Source organism: Myotis davidii, unplaced genomic scaffold (genome assembly GCF_000327345.1).
Source record: "Myotis davidii unplaced genomic scaffold, ASM32734v1 scaffold44, whole genome shotgun sequence".
NCBI lineage: Eukaryota > Metazoa > Chordata > Mammalia > Chiroptera > Vespertilionidae > Myotis > Myotis davidii.
In genome coordinates this window covers 11,232,999-11,239,981 of record NW_006299705.1, presented here as the reverse complement: position 1 = coordinate 11,239,981, position 6,983 = coordinate 11,232,999, and the positions used below count along the sequence as shown (strand labels likewise).

The following is a 6,983-nucleotide window of genomic DNA, read 5'->3' as shown; positions in this document are numbered from 1 at the left end:
CCTTCCTTCCTTCCTTCCTTCCTTCCTTTTATCCTTAGCACCTAAGAATCTGCTCCATGGAGCCAGTTTGGGTGAATGTAAGGAGATGCCTAAAGTAGATTATTTGTTATACAATGATACTTGGTTGCCTAAATGTAAAATTAATATCATAAGGAAAGAAAAAAGGCATAATCCTAATGCTTTTAAAAATGTACAACCATCTCATATCATGCCAACATGTCTCCTGATATAAAAGGCCCTTCTGTGACCTCACTACCCTTCATAATCATTTGCAAAAAAAACACACTGGACTCTACTTTCATGTCATTGTCTCCCTGCCTCACATATATGATTCTACATGAGTTTTAAAACCTTCTCTCAACCCCAGGATTTAGACCTACTAACCTTAGGTTTCACTAACCAATTCCATTCGGTTTTTGTAGTAGCATCTGTACTATAGTCCTCAAGCATCTTATAACATGCTCTTTCATGAGCATGTTTTGAAGAAAGTGACCAGTCTGTTACTATTGAGGGATCCTAATGTAAGCTCACTTCTCTACTGGCACCTTCCTTGCTCACCGGAGGTTAGGGAGGAGAAATACTGTGAAAAGACTGGTCAATTTAAGTCTGGCCAATGAAGCAAATAAACAATGCCACAGTTTCATTTTTATCAAATGAAAAATGATATCACTTCCTTGACAAAGTAAACTTCTTAAAAGACTGAAAGAAGGGGAAAATTTTATGAACTTTGACTTCACATTTGAGTTCTTGAGATATTTACCTTCTGACCTTAAAATCTCCAATGTCCAAACGCTGCCCTTCTATATAACTGTCCCCTCTGTGTGAAGGCTCCTCTGCCTCCTCTAAGAGCACAGATAGCAGCTCAGTGCGGAGTCGGTCTCTGGCTCCCCAGGCTGCACCATCTCCCACAGCAGCTTCAGGACTTTTAGCGTATCCGTGATTACAGCCTTGTCATATTTGCACTGCTGTATTCGCTGCACTAATTTTTACTTACTTTGTGTCTTTAACTTATTTTATTTTTAACTTATTACATATGTTTTAAAAGGAAGTTTTGTGTCCGTGCCATAAATAGATGGTAATTTGAAAAAAAAACTAATTTAATGAAAACCATATCGTATCGTTAAATTCTTTCTCAACATAGTTATCTGCTGAAGACTCTGATTCTCAGGCTTGCCTTCTATTTCTCAAAAAGGAAAATGTTAGCTAGTTCTTTGTTAGCACCAGCCTGAGACCTTCTTCTCGATTTAATTAGAAGCCTCCAAAAACCTGAAAGTAAGTGGGTTTTCTCATTTTGGCATTCGGTTTCGATATGCCTCCTAACATTATCCTGTACACACTAATGCACAGATCCTCAACCTGGGAAACACTGGTTGAATGTTGTCCAAGGCCTCGGCCAGCTATAAGAGTTTATTATATTGCAAGTCAGTAATTTTAGTTTACAGACACGCACACACACACAAGACACAAACATGTTGTAGGAAGAGCTGATTCCTCTCTCTATTCCATGACCCTGGGTAACTTGTTCAGACACGGCAAGGTAATAAGGAAGTGTGAATAAGAACGAGGATTCAACTGGTCAACTTGATTTGGTTGTTGCAAAAGACCTGTATCTAACAATCAAATTGAAATCTCAATCAAACCTATTTTTGGCAGAGCTGTGCAGCAAATGCTGGGATTAGTTTAACAAAGTAGAGAATTGATGCAATTTTGGTAAAACTGCCAAACTTACTCAAGCATCTTTAACTTGTTCTAAGTGTTTAGTGACCATTTACCTGGTGGAAGTGGATGTTTTTAAAACTGAAATGAATAGCTATTTCCATTTATAATTTTGTTTCCATTTGTTTTTTGTTATAAGTTTGTACAATTACACACAGAGTAAAACGTGAGTTCAAAACCTTTGCTTCTTTCTTCGTAGTGTGCTTCTAGAGTTACACGAATGACCAAAGCTTATCATCTCTTTGTTATCCAGCATGAAGTAAAATGAACAATTAAAGCTGACCCACATAGAGTGTAGCAATGGAAAATTGGTGCAAAAATTCAGTTAATTTTTGTCTTCTACTGTAAACATAAATACCATCATGGCAACTGAGTTATCAATATTTTAAAAATGTATTTTGTATTGATTTCAGAGAGAGGAAGGGAGAAGAAGAGAGAGATAGAAACATTAATGATGAGAGAGAATCATCCATTGGCTGCCTCCTACCCGCCCCCTACTGGGGATCAAGCCTGCAACCCAGGCATGTGCCTTGACCAGGAATTAAACCGTGACCCCCTGATTCATGGGTCAACATTCAACCACTGAGCCACACCAGCTAGGCAAGATATCAATATTTTTTTAATAGTCCATTTTACTTGGCAGGAGCAGTAAGGGGCTCCATCTATCTTCCTGAAATGTAGAAGTAGTATTTTTCACAGAGTTAAAGTTGGTGCTAGTCCTTTCAGACACTAACTTCTGAATGGGAGATAGGTGGCTCACCTTTACGAAAACCAGACTAAAAAAAATCACTGCAGCACTTTCCACTGTGAGAGAGAATTTTCAGTTATTGCAGGCTTCTGCTGCTCCCTGTTGTCTTCACCTACTTAATTCCCATATCACTTTGCTTAGAAAGCAAGGAACATGGGCCAGGTCCATAGTTGCCAGGCAAATTACCATACCCACAATATCTGCAAAACCAGACTCTGGGTTGGGATCTTGAAATTCAGTGGCTTGGTGTTTTGGAGAGCATGGGCCTGGGAACCTGGAGACCTGGATTTCAGGTTCAGAGTCACCACTAAGTGGATGACATTGAATGATTCTACAGTATTGTCTTCATTGTCTCCTTTCCTAAAAGAAAGAGAGAGGAGGGATCTATATAGCCATTTCTTGCTTTAACATCTTCTGATTCTAATTCCCATAGTGTTACAGTGATATCTGGCTTTAAAAATAATGTTCAATAATCTCAAACTTTAGGATAGCAACCCAGTCTTAGAGGTTTAAAAAAGAATAGGCAGCATAAACTCTCATTAACAAGTCACGCACTTTATTAAGGAATTAATAATAAACTCACAATTAGATATGTGTTTTCGATTTGCTAGTTAGCTCATTGATTCTGCTGTATATTGACCCTCAGAAAGTTAAAGAATGATAGATGTGAACCTAACCATTAAGTAGCTGATCTTAGAACACACCTGCATTATATTTTATTGATTGCATTTCATTTTCATTGTAGTGTGATTAAAATTCCAATGAGATAAATACCTTCTTTTATGTGAGACCCCAGAGAACAGCAGCGTTGAAAGATATATCACAAAAATAAACACTGACAACTACCCAACAATTATGCATAAAAAGCCTGTGAGTGACTAGGCTGATATAGGCCTTCATGTAAAACCAGTGACTCACACCGAGCGTCATGAGAAGAACATATTTCCACAGATATGCAGAATATTCCCAACCTAGAAGCCGAGCTAAGAAAATGCACCCAAAATATTATGTACTTAAAGTTTTTTCTTTTCCACAACAGCTCCATCCTATAACCTGAAACTAAAATCCAAAAACTGTGTTTTTCAAGCATTTTGTCAAAACCAAAGGGTTATCTTTATTTATTTAAAATTTGAGCCAAAATGTGATGATTTATCATCACAGTTTTTAACTCTAATATTCTTCTCTTTTCCAAGAGCAGTAGTCTGACTTTAAGAAAGGTGCCCTACCTGGTTTGGCTCAGTGGATAGAGCCTCAGCCTGCAGATTGAAGGGTCCTGGGTTCAATTCCAGTCAAGGGCAAATGCCTAGGTTGTGGGCTCGATCCCCCGTCAATGATTCTCTATCATCACTGATGTTTCAACCTCTCTCTCCCTCTCCCTTCATCTCTGATATATATATATATATAAAATATATATAAAAAATATATATTTTTAAAGAAAGGTAGCAGGTGATAGTATTTTCAGCCAGCCAATATCTGCTGGGATTGGGCCTTTCTAAATAGGTACGTCAATAGGAGTCGAACTCAGCTTATTATTAAAGTTATTCCAGAGAAGCGATCTTCAGTTTAGTGGAGTTCTCATCTCCTGATTATTCATTCAACAAACTATTGGGGCCTACTATGTATTGGCACATCCTAATCTCCTCATGTTATTTCTTACTAAACTGTATTTTTTCAATGAATCAAATATAAAATATCTAGCAACTCAAGCTTGGAACCATATTTTAGAGTTCGAATATCAGTCTGAAGCTAGAAATCATGAGAAAGCATTCTCTGCCCGAGATCCCCAGATCTCCTTCAACTCCTCTCTGACTCCCTTTCCCTGAATTACACGCATCCATGCCTGGTTTTCTTCAGAGGGAGCAAACAGTGTAACGAAGACTAAGAACACTGGCTCCATGGTCAGACACATTTGCTTTTTTTAAAGCTTCATTTCAATGGTTGACACTATTACAGATGTCCCCATCCCCCCCACACACACTTTTGCCCACCTCTACTCAGCCCTCCCCTCTGGCCATCACCACACAGTTGTCTGTGTCTATGGGTTAAACATATATGTTCTTTGGCTCCTCACTTTCCCACTTACTAGATATACAACTTGGCAAGTTTTTAAAACCTCTTTAAGCCTACGTTTCTGATCTAAGTTGAAAATAATAATATCCTACTCAAGGTTGCTGCAGGGATAAAATAAGATAATGTGAGTAAAGCTCTTAGTACTGCGTCTGCAAATGATAAGCACTGAGGAAAATGTAGCTTCAATTTAATCTTGTCATTAGCAGAGCACAGAGTTGACAGATGAACTAAGATTTATTAAGTTCCAAATACTCCTTGGGCAAAAAAAGGTTCTAGAAATTACCCTCTCCCCATTCTCTCTACCCACCCCCACCTCACTAGTTTCTTCTTTATGAATTTGAGAACTAATTCTCTACCTTGTGTACCATCTTTCCCTTCATCTCTTCTTTTTAATTCCTCATGATTCATTTTAGAAATATCACTGTATATCATACAACCGTTACCAGAGAAAAAGTGTAAAAGAAAAAGAGTAAAGATTCAAATCCTTACCTTAAAGTTATTTATTAGTAAATATTTCTAAGTGGTGAAATTACTGATGATTTTTGTCCTCTTGACTTACACCTTTCATATTTTCCAAATTTCTACATTGGCATTACTTTTATAAGGAAAAAATGTGTTTTAAAAAGTGCATGTGTGTGTCTAAGTACATAGCTGGGGAAGTCACCTTGTTCAAGTCAGTAGAGATGTGGTTAGATGAGGATTGTCTAAAATAATTGCAGCATGCATGAGTACTTAAATAAAATTATTCTAGCCAAAACCGGTTTGGCTCAGTGGATAGAGCGTCGGCCTGCGGACTGAAGGGTCCCAGGTTCGATCCCGGCCAAGGGCATGTACCTGGGTTGCGGGCACATCCCCAGTAGGAGATGTGCAGGAGGCAGCTGATCGATGTTTCTCTCTCATCGCTGTTTCTAACTCTCTATCCCTCTCCCTTCCTCTCTGTGAAAAATCAATACAATATATTAAAAAAAATTATTCTAGCTATAACCCAGGACTCTGTTTAGAAGACATTGGTTTAAATCCTTGTACTACAATGATTTAGTAGCTTTATGACCTTAGTCACTTAACCTTTCTAAGCTTTATTTTTCACATCCATAAAATGGGGTACTAATACCATTCTTCAGTAAATCCTTGAAGATTGAGATTGCACATAAAAAAATGTATGATATATGACCCAGATTTAGAGCACAGATGACTTATAACTTGATGAGATTCTAAATGCTTTTTAAAAAAGAATTAACCAGAGCCCTGGCCGGAGTGGCTCAGTTGGTTGAACATCATCCATGCACTGAAAAGTTGCTGGTTCAATTCCCCATCAGGGCACATGTCTGGGTTGCAGGTTGTGGGCTGGGTCTCCAGTGTGGGGCGTGCAGGAGGCAGCTGATCCATGTTTTTCTCTCACACTGATGTTTTCTTCTCTCACCCTTTCCCTTCCTTTCTCTCTAAAATCAATAAACACACACACACACACACACACACACACACACACACACGTTTAAAAAATAATAATTAACCAGAAAATTTAGATTAAAAATTCTGGCACATTATCTCATGCATTTTCATATCTGAAGCATATCATGGTAAAAAGTTAATGTAGTATTGTTCTCACAGTTCCCTCCCAAACTAGCTCCTTTTCTGGGAGACAAAATTGTTCCCATTTGAGAACCACTGCTCTACTTTGCTCATGTCCCATAACAATAGCACTCTGGGGTTGCATAACTGGTCTATATAATACTACTAATAGAAATAACTACTTTTGGAAATATTTACCCTCAATTTCGTGTTTAAATTCTAAAATTCTTATAATGCATCTCCATGTAATTTCCAGAGAGTTGTACAGGAGAATTCAGAACGTGTAGCATTTATATCTCAGATATTCTCCAAATAGGAGAATGGTTCATGTTTGCCTTGTTTAAAGTTATTATTCATTATTAAATAAAAAGGTCTCCCTCACCACCAAACCTCACTGTGGAAAGTAACTTTTTTTAATGACCTCTTTAAAAATTTAGTTAATTGCATTCATTATGCATTTTTACATATTTTCTTCTTGTTTGTGTACAGCACACATTAATTGTAGTGTAGAAGGAAGATACACTTTGTATCTGATACTGTCTGTAATCCATACCAATACATTCACTAATATATTCATTAAATGTTAAATAATTGAGTATTGTGTGATTTTATAGTGAATAAATCTTTAGTAGATCATTATAGAGATGTTTACAAGTGTTTAATGATGATTAGGGAACTGGTTGGGGTTTTGCATGTCCTAAGAACACAGTATTATTTTTCCCACTTAAAATAATGAAATATTTTCTCTTGCTATACAAAATTTTGCTTTCCCACATGTTTTGGAAGTGGGTTAAATCCAGATAATTAAAAATGTCTATAATTATAGTACTTGAGTATTTATTGTGTTAGGCTTTGTGCTAAACATTTTATAGATATTATT

The 6,983-nt window shown here is 37.2% G+C and overlaps 1 long non-coding RNA gene across 1 annotated transcript in view; it reads right to left on the bottom strand.

Moving 5' to 3' along the window:
• Nucleotides 1–6,277, bottom strand: part of LOC107184968 — an 8,407-nt gene extending 2,130 nt beyond the window's left edge. The window contains exons 1-2 of the long non-coding RNA XR_001515879.1: nucleotides 6,267–6,277; nucleotides 292–295 (exon numbers count right to left, since the gene is read on the bottom strand). This is a non-coding gene — a long non-coding RNA (uncharacterized LOC107184968). The remainder of the gene's footprint in view (nucleotides 1–291; nucleotides 296–6,266) is intronic.
• Nucleotides 6,278–6,983: the final 706 nt, after the last annotated feature.